At 47.0% G+C, this 14529-nt stretch overlaps 1 pseudogene; it reads left to right on the forward strand.

Moving 5' to 3' along the window:
• Positions 1–5902: 5902 nt before the first annotated feature.
• The window catches only part of LOC139232782 (zinc finger protein 229-like), a 46746-nt pseudogene continuing 38119 nt past the window's right edge, over positions 5903–14529 (forward strand).

Below are 14529 nucleotides of genomic sequence, written 5' to 3' on the forward strand. Positions count from 1 at the left end.
ATTCTGGCTGCACGTCAATTCCTTGGAGATGGTCATCGATTGCATTTCATCAGTTTGAATGTTAGCTGTCACTTGTCAGCCCAAGCCTGGTTGGTATCCAGGTCCTGCTGTAGGCTGGCATAGGATGCTTGACAATCTTGGACAAGGAGCTACTATTCTCTATAATCGGGGGCCGGTAGTTTATGATTACTGAAAGTCCTATTCTATTTCATTACAAGATTCCAGAATTATTATTGTTGTGTATGGAGAAAGAGTCAGACTGAACACTGAGCTCAAAGTGGAGTGTGACCTTCGTCTTTTATTGCAGGTCTCCAGAGTGCCTCTCCAACCTGTGAAGCCTCCTTAAATACCTGTGCTCCCAAGGGATTATGGGATCCCTTGGGACTCCAGGGGATGAGCTCTCTGATGGCTGTACAGAGCAACTACAAGTTTACATATATAACAATTATCATAATTGTGATTGTGCTTTTTCATTAAGGAAAAACAATTGGTGCCTGTTTGTGGGCAGACACAGGCCTGCTCTCCTGTCCCACCACACTGACATACTGTATTGCTCCACCAATCTCCTGGCCTACCAAGGCCCTGTGTCATCACACCAAATCACCCAATCAATGATTCCTGCCCTGAGGAAATGATAAGTTACTTTGCACACATACACAGGTAATTATTGTCACGAACGTCTCTTTCTGCAGTGTAAACCTCTCTCTCTCTATTTCTCAAACTGTATCTTCTGCTTTGTCTCTTTGGTTGTTTCTTCATTTGCTGACCCCAAAATCTTTCCAGTGCTGACAACTGTGGAATAAATCAAAAAGACCATGAACAAAAATTGACCAATGAGTTCTAATGTTCTTGCATGGAAGGTGCAGAGGAGATTTACTAGGATGTTGTCTGGAATGGGGAATCTTAGTCATGAGGACAGATTGGATAGGCTGGGTTTGTTTTCATTGGAACTGAGGAGGTTCTGGGGTGTAATTTGATGAGAGGGAAGATGCCCCAAGTGTTTCCCCCAGCTAGTAGATCACGGAAATATCGTAACTGTATGTGCAGACTAAATTGCAATCACACAATGAGGAAGATCAAAGCTACAATAGGTAATCTATCCCTTCTCAGTACCAACCCCCTTCACCTCAATGATCACTGAATAATGAACCGAGATCCTTGAGGTGTACAAAATATTGAGGGGCCTGGACACAGTGGATAGTAAGGGCCTATTTCCATTGGTGAAAGAGTCTATTATGAGGGGCACAGTTTTAAGGTGGTTGGTGGAAGGTTTAGAGGGGATTTGAGGGGGGAGCTTCTTTACGCAGAGGGTTGTGGGGATCTGAAACTCGCTGCCTGGAAGAGTGGTGGATGCAGAAACCCTCACCACTTTTAAGAGATGGTTGGATGGGCACTTAAAGTGCCATAACCTGCAGGGTTACGGACCTAGAGCTGGTAATTGGGATTAGACTGGATGACCTTTTGTTGGACGGCGCAGATATAATGGTAAGTTCTGCAGGGAATCGAATATGGCCAGGATGATCTCCTGGACTCGTTTCGATCACCTGGATGGGTCGGAGAGGAATTGTCCCAGAATTTTTTCTCCCTAAATTGGCCTGGGTTTTTATCTGGTTTGTGCCTCTCCCTGGAGATCACATGGCTCCAGTTGGGATCGGGTGCAGAATGTTTCAGTATAAGGGGTGTCGCAGTTGTGGGAGGTGGATTGGTTGGGCTGGGTGCTCTTTGCCTTTACGTCATTATTTATAGGTTTATTTGTAACCTTCAGGCTTGCTGACTGGGGGCCGTGCGGCTCTTTGTCGGCCGGCGTGGACATGATGGGTTGAAATGGCCTCTTTCTGCGCTGTCAATTTCTATGTTTCTTTCCATGTTTGTTTTTGGTTGAACAGGCGATGCTGAAAATATCTACATAATACTGCAAGATATTGCATTAATCTGATTTGAATAACTAATGTAGTGATCAGGTTATCAACATAAAGTATCTCTTGCTCATTAAAACACCCTCCATTATTCAAAATAGAAAAAGCTTACTGAAATCCTTTATTCAGGACAAATACCTTTCTTTGATTCACTACCAGCTTCACTTTCACAAACCCAGGTATTCGTTTCTCTGTTGATCTTATGAACTGAAACTGTCTCTTCCATAGCTGAGGCAGTGTCCCAGTGAAGCCCCTGAAAACTTCATCTTCATCCTCTCCTGAATGGGACATCTGTGATGGGACTTTTTGGTTCTGAAATGCAGAATGTGACGGTACAATTGTACCTCACAGCTCCTGAATTAGAGAATAGCTGCCTCAAGATTGTCTGCATTACTGGAGGGATTATGCACAGGTTAAGTTGTTTGTCATTATGCTTCCCCAGCAGTTCTTTAGCATATTTATTAAACAAAGCTACCCGACTACCCATTGGATAAATGCAGTTACTCCCCAGTATAGTACTGAGCCACACATCAGAAAGTTCCTGTTACGTCTTTAATACTCTTATGAATGACTCCACGAGGTCTAGTATTGTACTTGAGCTGTTGTGACCTTAGTCCCATTTATTGTAACTCCAGAGTGAGGCACAAGCATGGTGGGCAGCCTTTTATACTGGGCCCTGCACATCTATGCAGGTGACCCAAATTGGCTCATACATTCACGGTGACCAGGGCTTTACTCTTCCTGGTTGACCATTGGAGGGTCGCTTCTAGCTTGGGTGGGTTGGTAGTGAAATTTGTTGCCAGTGGAGGTCCCAATGGTTTCTGGTTGTGAGTCCATGACTACGCCATTCTCCTCCTCACACAGAGATCTTGCTAATGACCCGTTACATGCAAGTTGCATTCAAGTTCATCACATGGGTTTTACATTAAATCTTGGTACATTAGTTGGGTGGATTACAGTTGCATTTCTTTTTGTGTGGTACATTTACATGATCAGTACAAGTATATCAGCACAGGTACACAAGGACAGTCTAGTTCCGGCATGGCTGGATGAGATCTGGATCGTCTGGTGGCGGTGTAGCGTCCCGTGCTAGTGGGTCTGTGGGTGGGGTGAGCTCATTTTGCTCCAGTTGCCGGAGCTCGGGGCGCTTGCCGTTACTCCTAGTGTCGGGAAGGCCCAAAGACAGCTGATGTGTCTGTGACCTCCCTGTCCTTTTCGTTTGCACAGTGTCACTGCTGCTCCCTGGGAAGTGGTCTGAGCGAGTGAGCACTTCGTCTAAGGGATGGTGGGGCTGCCTCGTCTTGTCTAGCAGTTCGCAGGGGACTGCTGACTCGCTTTCCTTGAGGGCACCGTTGTGAGCACTCTCCAGTTTGGGATCCTGGCTGTTCCAGGTCCCGTTCGGAGGAGCTGTGGCAGGTGACTCTTCGCTCTTGGGCATTGCCGTGGTGGCGAGTGGGTTTGTGGGCTGCGCCTTTTCCAACCGGGCGATGGGCGACAGTAGCCGACTGCGAGCATAGGCGTAGTTTATTGTTTCTGGCCCGTGGCGGTTCATGCCATCGGGTGCCTGCAATGTTAAACCGGTGAGAGGCAGGGTATTGCTACAGGTGCCTCTGCTCTCCGGGGATCGTTTACTCTGTGGCTTGTCTACTTCTATCAGCTGTGGGGACACTTTATGATACATCGTTCTGGTCCTGGGGAAGCAGGCTACAGCATTGGGTAGCCCGCTGGACCTGTATACGACCGTTAGGTGTTCGCCCGCTACATTGGCTAATTGCAATTTGCACCCGACATCGCTCAACAACATTTTTCTCGTTACAGCTGGACTTTTACATTGGTAACCAATTTCAAGCAGTTCATTCAAAATGTCAGGTTGCTGGCCTCCTTTAAAATGGCCTTACTACTTTTACCCCAATCGTCTTCCTTACGTGGAACCACATGTCATTTCTCCATTAGCACTGCACCTCGAGGTTTGGACGCCATCTTTTCCCTGTCCATGATGTCGACTGCCGCGATCTTCTTTCCCAGTGATTCTGCCACTGAAGCTGGGAAGGCGCCCTCAGATCCAATCTTCCTCCCCAGGAGTCCTGCCACTGAAGCTGGGAAGGCGCCCTCGGGTTGCCTTAGCCGGATCATTGCCACGCGGTCATGATGAGCGGTCTGTGCCTCGGGGGCTGCGCGGATCTGCTCCCCGGTGCCTGATCCAACCGAAGGTAGGGGCTTGCTCAGCCTCTGAGCACAGGGGACGTCGATCGCTGGAGTGGTGAAGTCTTCCCAATTCCAGTGAATCTTCCCCATCCATCTTCTTCCAAGTAGCATTTGTTCATCACCTGAAACAATCCACAATGGTAAATTGTGCACCGCGCCATCATGGGATACACTTACATTCGCACGACCAACAACTGATATCAGTTCCTTGGTGTAAGATGCGCAACTTTGCCTGAACCGGGACCAGCTTGGGTAGTTCAGCTTGATCGTTCCATAACCTCTCAAAGGCTTCCTAGCTCATTACTGACTGACTTGCACAAGTGTCCACTTCCATGAAGACTGGAACACCATTTATCTCGACTTCCATTATCGCTGGAGAACAATCTGCGGTGCAGATATATACTCCATACACTTCGTCCTGAGACTGAGGTGCCTCTCTAGCCATCTCTTCGTAATCCGCGCTGGATTCACAGCCATCTGCTGACTCCTCTTCCACGTGGTGAGTCACAACTCTTTTGCACATTCGCTGGAGGTGGCCCTTTGTGCTGCAGCCTTTGCACACAGTCTCTGAACCGACACTGATGAGCCCTGTGATTACCTCTGCAATGCCAGCATGGTGCAACTCGACTTACGTTTGCACCCCTCGGTGGATTCTGAGTTAAAGGACTCGAGGGCCTGTACACACCCGCTGGGCAGATTCACGTTCAACAGTTCTGCCTGTGAAAGGCGCCATTCTATTTACAGTACTTGCCGAGTTTGAGTCCTGAGAGTGAGTCATCATCTGCTTGGAGCTGCAGCTTGAGGTCATGAATGCCTGGCTGATGCTGATGGTCTTCTGCAGAGTGACGGTGGTTTCGGCAGACAGTAGCCTGTGAAGAAGGGCCTCATGACCGATGCCAATTACGAAGACGTCCCGCAACGCATCGGCATGGGATGTGCCGAATTCACACGGTCCTGCCAGCCTCCTGAGGTCGGCAACAGACTTCGCGATTTCCTGGCCCTCGGGGCGGCGGTGTGTATAAAATCGATGCCTGGCCATGAGGATGCTCTCCTTCGGTTTGAGTTGGTCCCGAATGAGCACTTTCAGCTCCTCGTATGACTTGGTCATTGTTTTCTGTCGTGCAAGCAAGTCCCTGACGAGGCCGTTGACCGCGGGCCCACAACTGGTCAACAAGGATTGCTCTGTGCTGATGTGCCAGCGTGGTCAGATCATCACCTACCAGGTCGTTTGCTACGAAATATTGGTCGAGCCGCTCCATAAAGTCTTCCCAATCTTCACCCTCGGAGAACTTTTCTAATGCAACAACATTAGTCATTTTTGCGAGAAAGTTCGTAATATCGTCGCCAGTTATGTCTTTAATACTTTTGTGAATGACTCCACGAAGTCTAGTATTGTACTTGAGCTGTTGTGACCTTAGTCGCATTTATTGTAACTTCAGAGTGAGCCACAAGCATGGTGAGCAGCCTTTTATACTGGGCCGTGCACACCTATGCAGGTGACCCTCAGGTCTCCCACCGCAGTGCCCTCTGGTGGCACACCTTATGTGACTATACAATTCGTATACATGGTCTACATACATGACAGTTCCCATGTTTGATACCATACTCCAGTATTGAGTTTGCTGATCTCAGCAAATGTGTAAACTTATTAAAATTAACCTCAGCACCTCTTGCAAGGGAGGAAATAAAATTGGCTAAGTTTCCCACGGATTGCTGACTAATCATCACTTCTGGAAAGGGTGTGTGTGTGCTTACGATAAAAGGACAGACCTTCTCCAACAATGAAGAACCGAACACATGAAGAGCAGCTACTTAGCAAATGCCAACAGAGCTGCCCCTTCAGTCAGCACAGACTAAGGAAACATATCTACTCAGGTGAGGCTTAGCCCACCTTTACCAGCTGGGACTATGGAGAGACCTTTGGCAGCACAAGTTCTGTTGAAGGGATTTCACAAGAACTAAAACTAGTGGGAATAGTCTCAGAATAAGGGGCCACCCATTCAAAATGGAGATGAGGAGGAATTTCTTCTCTCAGAGGGTTGTAAATCTGGAAATCTCTGCCCCAGAGAGCTGTGAAGGCTGGGTCATTGAATATATTTAAGGTGGAGATAGACAGATTTTTGAGCGATAAGGCAGTAAAGGGTAATGGGGAGCGGGCAGGGAAGTGGAGCTGTGTCCATGATCAGATCAGCCATGATCTTATTAAATGGTGGAACAGACTTGAAGAGCTAAATGGTTCACTCCGGCTCCTATTTCTTATGTTCTTAAATGCATTGAACATTGTATTGTGGGTACATTCTCCATTCAGGGCAATTTCTAAACAAATGTGTTGCCAGGCTGTGTCTAGCAACTAGTTCTAAAGTTTAAACCAATGGTATCAAGGGTAACTGGGGCCACTGAATGTGGCTTTGTGCTATCTATGAAAACCATCATCTCATTGAGAGAAATCTTTGCTTTTGATTGTCGTGCAACATCTCTGATATCTAATGGAAATCAGTTTATGGAGACTGTGTTGCAGGGTTGGTTTGGAAACTGTTCTCTCAGGGAAGGGAAAATAAAAGGGAATAGTACAAAAGCAAAATACTGCAGACGCTGGAATCTGAAATAAAAACAGAAAATGCTGGAAATCTCAGCGGGTCAGGCAGCATCTGTGGAGAGAAACAGAGTTAATGTCTCGGGTCTGTGACCCTTCGTCAGAACTGGTGTTTTGGTCCAAAATTGTTGAACTCGATGTTGAGTCCAGAAGGCTGTAAAGTGCCTAAGCGAAAGATGAGGTGATGTTTCTCGAGCTTGTGTTGAGTTTCATTGGACAGTGTAAGAGGCCGAGGATGGAGATGTCAGAGTGGGACTGGAACGGAGAATTAAAGTGACAGGCGACCGGAAGCTCGGGGTCACGCTTACGGACTGAACAGAGGTGTTCTGCAAAGCGGTCACCCAATCTGTGTTTGGTCTCCCCAATTTACAGGAGACCACATCGTGAGCAGCGAATACAGTAGACTAAATTGAAAGAAGTACAAGTAAATCGCTGTTTCACCTGGAAGGAGTATTGCGGGCCTCACCAGCTTCAAAACAGCAATGACAGGTTCCGAGCAACTATGCACTCAAACACAAATTTAGCTACATTCAATTACTTGCCTGGAAGGATTAGTTGGTAAAATGTTCTTCTTACCGAGGATGACTTGCTTCCACGCCAAAAAGGGATGAGTTCAATGAGTTCACAGGTGTTTCAATGAAGAACCTAATATTCCAGGGCCCAAACTTCATATTGAAGGGTGGAAGATGCCTCTGCGGGATTTTTTTAATGCTTGACCGAGCTTGGTCTTGGTCCAGTGGCAAGGGTTAACCAAGACGACTGGAGACCAGCTCTGCTGTACGGACCTAGTGTGCACACATATCACAATGTGGGCAGGCCTGTGCTGCCCCTGGGCCCAGGCCTCTTCTAAGCCCCGAACTGACGCCTCTCCTGGGCCCCGATCATGTCGCTCTGCAATCTCTCGCCGTTCCTGTGCCCCGATCTCGCCGCTCCTGCTGTATCTGCCCATGCTCCAATCACCGACCTGGATTATGGTGACGTCCTTTCCAGTTATCCTCTTCTCTGCCGTCGCTCTCCTGCACCAGGCCCCGACCTGCGAGGGAACATCTGCGGCAGGACGGGGCCTTAAAAGCTAAAATGTACTGTCTAACAATGGAACAGGGTCATAAAGACCAGAAAGACCCATGTCTTTCCCAGTGGCATGTCTGTCAGACCCAGAAAGAGCAATGTGTAAGGAGGACACAAAAAATCTGCAAAAGGACACAGACAGGCTAAGTGAGTGGGCAAAACTTTGGCAGATGGAGTATAATGTAAAGTGTGAGGTGATGCACTTTGGCAGAAAAAAAATCAAAGAGCTAGTTATTATTTAAATGGAGAAAGATTGCAAAGTGCTGCAGTACAGCGGGACCTGGGGGTACTTGTGCATGAAACACAAAAGGTTAGTATGCAGGTACAGCAAGTGATCAGGAAGGCCAATGGAATCTTGGCCTTTATTGCAAAGAGGATGGAGTATAAAAGCAGGGAATTCTTGCTGCAGTTATCATCATCATCATAGCCAGTCCCTCAGAATCGAGGAAGACTCTTAGACTGTTAGGTGGCTGAACAGTCCAATACGAGAGCCACAGTCCCTGCCACAGGTGGGACAGACTGTCGTTGAGGGTAAGGGAGGGTGGGACAGGTTTGCCAGCGCTTGTTTTCTGTATGCACTCGGCGACAAGACTCGAGGCGCTCAGCTAAAGTTATACAGGGTATTGGTGAGGCCACACCTGGAATACTGCGTACAGTTTTGGTTTCCATATTTAAGAAAGGATATACTTGCTTTGGAGGCAGTTCAGAGAAGGTTCACTAGGTTGATTCTGGAGATGAGGGAGTTGACTTATGAGGAAAGATTGAGTAGGTTGGGCTTCTACTCATTGGAATTCAGAAGAATGAGAGGTGATCTTATCAAAACGTGTAAGATTATGAGGGGGCTTGACAAGGTGGATGTTTCCACTGATAGGGGAGACTAGAACTAGGGGACATAATCTTAGAATAAGGGGCTGCCCATCTAAAACTGAGATAAGGAAGAATTTCTTCTCAGAGGGTTGTGAATCTGTGGAATTCGCTGCCTCAGAGAGCAGTGGAAGCCACGACATTGAATAAATTTAAGACAGAGAAAGACAGTTTCTTAACCGAGAAGGGAATAAGGGGTTATGGGGAGCGGGCAGGGAAGTGGAGCTGAGTCCATGATCAGATCAGCCATGATCATATTACATAGCGGAGCAGGCTCGAGGGGCCATATGGCCTACTCCTGCTCCTATTTCTTATGATCTTATGTTCTTAAAAGCTTTGCTAAAATCCATGTACACTACATCATACGCACTACCCTCATCGACCCTCCTTGTTACCTCCTCTCAAAATTCAATCAAGTTAGTCAGACATGACCTTCCCTTAACAAATTCATGCTGACTGTCCTTGATTAATCCATGTCTTTCCAAATGAAGATTTATCCTGTCCCTCAGGATTTTTTCCCAATAATTTTCCCACCACTGAGGTTCCGGGGTGATGTCAGGAAGCACTTCCTCACAAATGGTGAGAATCTGTTTCTCTTGACTCGAGAGTCTACAACTACGGGTTATAGTCTCAGGATACGGGGACGGCCAGTTAGGACTGAGCTGATGAGAAATTTCTGCACTCAGAGGGTCATCAATCTTTAGAATTCTCTACCCCAGAGGACTGTGGATGCTGAGACATTAAGTATATTCAGGGCTGAGATAGAATGCTGTTTGGACACTAAAGGAATCATGGGATACGGGGATAGTGCGGGAAAGTGGAGCTGAAGTACAAGATCATCCTGGATCTTATTGAATGGTGCAGCAGGCTCGAGGGGCCGTATGGCCTACTCCTGCTCCTATTTCTTATGTTCTTAAAGTGTTGTGGAAATCCGGAACTCTTTTCACCATAAAACTGAGGCTGGGGGCCAATTGAAAATTCCAAAACTGTGATTGATAGATTCTTCTTAGGCAAGAGTATTAAGGGCGATGGAACCAAGGCAGGTCGACGAAGTTAAGATACAGATCAGCCACGATCTAATTGAATGGCGCATCAATTACCTCTGGATCATCAGTGTATTCCACCCCCTGGCCCAGACAGGGACATGATCAGCTCTCCTGCTGTGTAGTACAATGCAAACCTTCCTTGGGAACAGATCTGGCTCCACAGTTGAGGAATGTGTGAATGTCCCTCCTCCTTCTTGATAGGGATCAGTGAAGGTGTGCATGGCCAGTGTCCGGAGCTATTTCCTGTGTTGATTCGATCGATGGCAGGTATCCTGTATCATTGCCTCTGATGATGTCCTTCCAGTCTCTCAATGAGTCATCATTTCGCTGCAATGTTTGAATGAAGCCCTTACTGTATAGCCCACCCTCTGGGTGTTTGTACTGAGGTTTGGTTTTTATTAACCAGTCCCACCATCCGTGGGTTTTATATTCTATTCTACAGTCCATTTTATAGTTTGGGGGTGGGGGGCCAGATCCTACATGCCTTTACCCACTGAGCCATTGGGAGGAGGGTCCAGTGACCCTGATGGAAAATGCATGTGTGAGGCCTCAGGTGAGGACAGTGGAATAGCCTGTTGACACTCACTGTCGAAGTTCATATATGGAGTTTGGGCACATGGGTCACATATGGAGAGAAACTGGTGAGTGTAGAACTGAACCCAGCCAGAGTCAGCACCTTCAGGGGAGGAGAGGGAGGGGAACCAGTGAGTGCAGAACTGAAACCAGCCAGAGTCAGCACCTTCAGGGAAGGGGAACCAGTGAGTGTAGAACTGAACCCAGCCAGAGTCAGCATCTTCAGGGGAGGGGAACCAGTGAGTGTAGAACTGAACCCAGCCAGAGTCAGTGTCTTCAGGGGAGGGGAACCAGTGAGTGTAGAACTGAACCCAGCCAAAGACAGCAAATTCAGGGTAGGAGAGGGAGCGGTACCAGTGAGTGCAGAACTGAACTCAGCATAGGATATTAAGGGAATCAAGGGATATGGGGATAGTGCAAGAAAGTGGAGTTGCGATAAACAATCAGCCGTGATCTTATTGAATGGCGGAGCAGGCTCGAGGGGCCGAATGACCTTCTCCTGCTCCTCGTTCTTATGTATGTTCTTGTGTTCATTCACGACTGGATGTGGTGGGACTGCAGAGCTTTGATCTGATTCATTGATTGTGGGATTGCTTAGCTCTGTTTATAGCATGCTGCTTCGTATGCATGTAGTCCTGTGTTGCAGCTTCCCCAGGCTGGTACCTCATTTTAAGGTACACCCGGTGCTGCTCCTGGCATGCTGTTCTGCACTCCTAATTGAACCAGGTTTGATGGTAATGTTAGTGAGGGATATGCCGGCCCAGATTGAGGTGGAATACAATTCTGCTGCTGCTGATGGCCCACAGCACCTTATGGATGCCCAGTTTTGAGCTGCTAGATCTGTTCTGAATCTATCCCGTTTAGCACGGTGACAGTGTCACACAACACATTTGAGAGTGTCTTCGGTGTGACTTTGTCTCCACAATGACTGTGTGCGGTGATCACTGCTACCAATGCTGTCATAGACAGATGTATCTCCATGTGGGACAGACTCGATACACCAGATGGTCTTTACCTGTCCGTCATTGTTGGTATCTGCGACAGGCAGATTGGTGAGGACGAGGTCAAGTAAATTTTTTCCTTGTGTTGGTTCTCTCACCATCTGCTGCAGGCCCAGTCTGGCAGATATGTCCTTCAGGACTCGGCCAGCTCAGTCAGTAGTGGTACTACCGAGCCACTCTTGGTGATGGACATTGAAGTTCCCCACCCAGAGTACATTCTGTGCCCTTGCTACCCTCAGTGCTTCTTCCAAGCTTAAACCAGTGTGAGTAATAGAATAGATTAGATTATAATGTGAGATGTTTTACCTGTAATTGTGAAACTATAAGAATTCACAGCAGGCAGGGTAGTTACGGAATAATGAGAAAATTACTGAAGAAAAGTAACTGCTGGGAACCAGGGAAAGTGTCCTTGTAAATCACAGATTAGAGAAGTTCCAGCTGTCTTTTCCTCACTTCCTGCCCAAACCCAGCAGAGAAGACAAAGAAGAGTCCGGTGCCAGAGGTGGATCAGTGCAGGGTATAAAAGTGAGGGGAGACTGATGTAAGGGGGCAGTGAGGACTGGAGACACTGGAGATCAAGCTCAGGGCGCCCGAGGTTCCATCCAGCGGGCTGACCTGGTGTCAGTTACTGTGGACATGTGGGACTTGCATCTTTACTCTGATTGGTGGATCAGTATAAGATACGGCAGTCGATTGAGAAACTGCTCATCTTATATTTCTTATTAAGGTATTAAAGTTGCTGACACTGGACTCTTGAACCTGCTAATTAATAAAACAAGGCATTAGCTAAAATCTTACACCCGAAATCTCTCCACCCCTCCACTCCTTTTAAAATTTTGCCATTTAATATACATTTCTCCCTTTTTCGTCCTCCCAAAATGTATCGCATCAGATTTCTCTGCACTGAATTCCATCTGACATCTACCTGTCTCATTTACAAACCTGTGCATTCAGACTGAACTCTCAATCCTCTTCACGGTTCCCCACGTTCCCCATTTATGGCGTGATCTGGAGATTTTGATCATACTGCAGGTCTGATCACCGATTTTTAAAATAATTTATTTATGAACATTATTTATTGTCCCTCTGACCCCAATCTCGGTGGGATGACAAAATTAAATTCAGTTCCCCCAATTTGGACTTTCAATGGGAAAAAATTCTGAGGGACAGGATAAATCTTCATTCAGGGACAGTCAGCACGGATTGGTTAATGGAAGGTCGTGTCTGACTAACCTGATTGAATTTTTTGAGAAGGTTGCATGGAGGGTCAATGACGGTGTTGTGTTTGATGTCGTGTCTATGGATTTTAGCAAGGCTTTTGATAAGGTCCCACATGGCAGACTGGTCATGAAAGTAATAGCCCACGGGATCCAGGGCAAAGTGGCAACTTGGATCCAAAATTGGCTGAGTTGGAAGCAAAGGTTAATGGTCAATGGGTGTTTGTGACTGGAAGGCTGTTTCCAGTGGGGTTCCACAGGGCTCAGTACTAGATCCCTTGCTTTTTCTGGTACACATCAGTGATTTAGACTTGAATGTAGGGGGTATGACTACGAAGTTTTCAGATGATACGAAAATTGGCCGTGTGGTTAATAATGTAGAAGAAAGCTGTAGACTGCAGGAAGGTATCAATGGACCTATCAGGTGACAGAACAGGGGCAAATGGAATTCAATCCGCAGAAGTGTGAGGTAATGCATCTGGTGAGGGACAACAAGGAAAGGGAATACACAATAGATGGTAGGACACTGAGAAGTGTAGAGGAACAGAGGGACCTTGGAGTGTACGTCCACAAATCCCTGAAGGTAGCAGGACAGGTAGATAAAGTGGTTAAGACGGCATACGGGATACTAGACTTTATTAGTCAAGGCATAGAATACAAGAGCAGGGAGGTTATGCTTGAACTGTATAAAACACTAGTTAGGCCACAGCTAGAATACTGCGTGCAATTCTGGTCACCACATCACAGGAAAGAGAGGGTACAGAAGAGATTTACGAGGATGGACTGGAGAATTTTAGCAATGTGGAAAGATTGGCCAGGCTGCCGTTGTTTTCTTTGGAACAGCGGAGGCTGAGGGGAGACCTTATTGAGGTGTATAAAATGATGAGGGGCCTAGATAGAGTGGATAGGAGGGATCTATTCCCCTTAGCAGACGGGTCAATAACTAGGGGCATAGATTTAAAGTAATTGGTAGAAACATAGAAATTTACAGCGCAGAAGGAGGCCATTTCAGCCCATTGTATCCACACCGACCGACAAAGAGCCACACGGCCCTCGGTCAGCAGCCCTGAAGGTTACATATAAACCCATGAACAATGGCGGAAAGGTAAAGAGCACCCGGGCCAACCAGTCCGCCTCACACAACTGCGACACCCCTTGCACCAAAACATTCCACACTCCACCCCAACCGGAGCCATGTGATCTCCTGGGAAAGTTAAAAAAAACAATTAAAAAACCCAGGCCAATTGGGGAAAAGAAAATCTGGGAAAATTCCTCTCTGACCCATCCAGGAGATCACCCTGTCCGTATTCGATTCCCTGCAGTACTTACCATTGTATCTGCACCAGCCAACATGAGGTTATCCAATCTAATCCCACTTACCAGCTCTAGGTCCGTAACCCTGCAGGTTACGACACTTCATGTGCCCATCCAAGCACCTTTTAAATGTGGTGAGGGTTTCTGCATCCACCACCCTTCCAGGCAGTGAGTTCCAGGCCCCCACAACCCTCTGCGTGAAGCCTCTCCTCAAATCCCCTCTGAGCCTTCCACCAATCACCTTAAAACTATGCCCCCTCGTAATTGACCCCTCCACCAAGGGAAATAGGCCCTTGCTATCTACTATATCCAGGCCCCTCAAAATGTTGTCACCTCAATGACATCTCCTCTCAGCCTCCTCTGCTCCAATGAGAACAAACCCAGCCTATCCAATCTGTCCTCATAGCTAAGATTCTCCATTCCAGGCAGCATCCTAGTAAATCTCCTCTGCACCGTCTCGAGTGCAATCACATTCTTCCTATAAAATAGCAACCTGTTAGATCTCTTAATTTCCAATGAAATACGAACTCCGATGGTAGTTTTAACTTTTTAATACTGGCAGAGAGCAACAAACTGCTGGCTGATTGCCAGTTTCTTTGTCTTACTGAGACACATGGTCAAAATGGCTGTACTTTATACCTGGATCAATTTACAGAAAAGAACTCGCCTTCTTTGACCTTATTGGCTCAATTGAAAATCTTTTAATGTTTTATTGGCTCGCTACCCAAGGTC

The sequence above is a fragment of the Pristiophorus japonicus genome, chromosome 20 (assembly GCF_044704955.1).
Source record: "Pristiophorus japonicus isolate sPriJap1 chromosome 20, sPriJap1.hap1, whole genome shotgun sequence".
Taxonomy (NCBI): Eukaryota; Metazoa; Chordata; class Chondrichthyes; family Pristiophoridae; genus Pristiophorus; species Pristiophorus japonicus.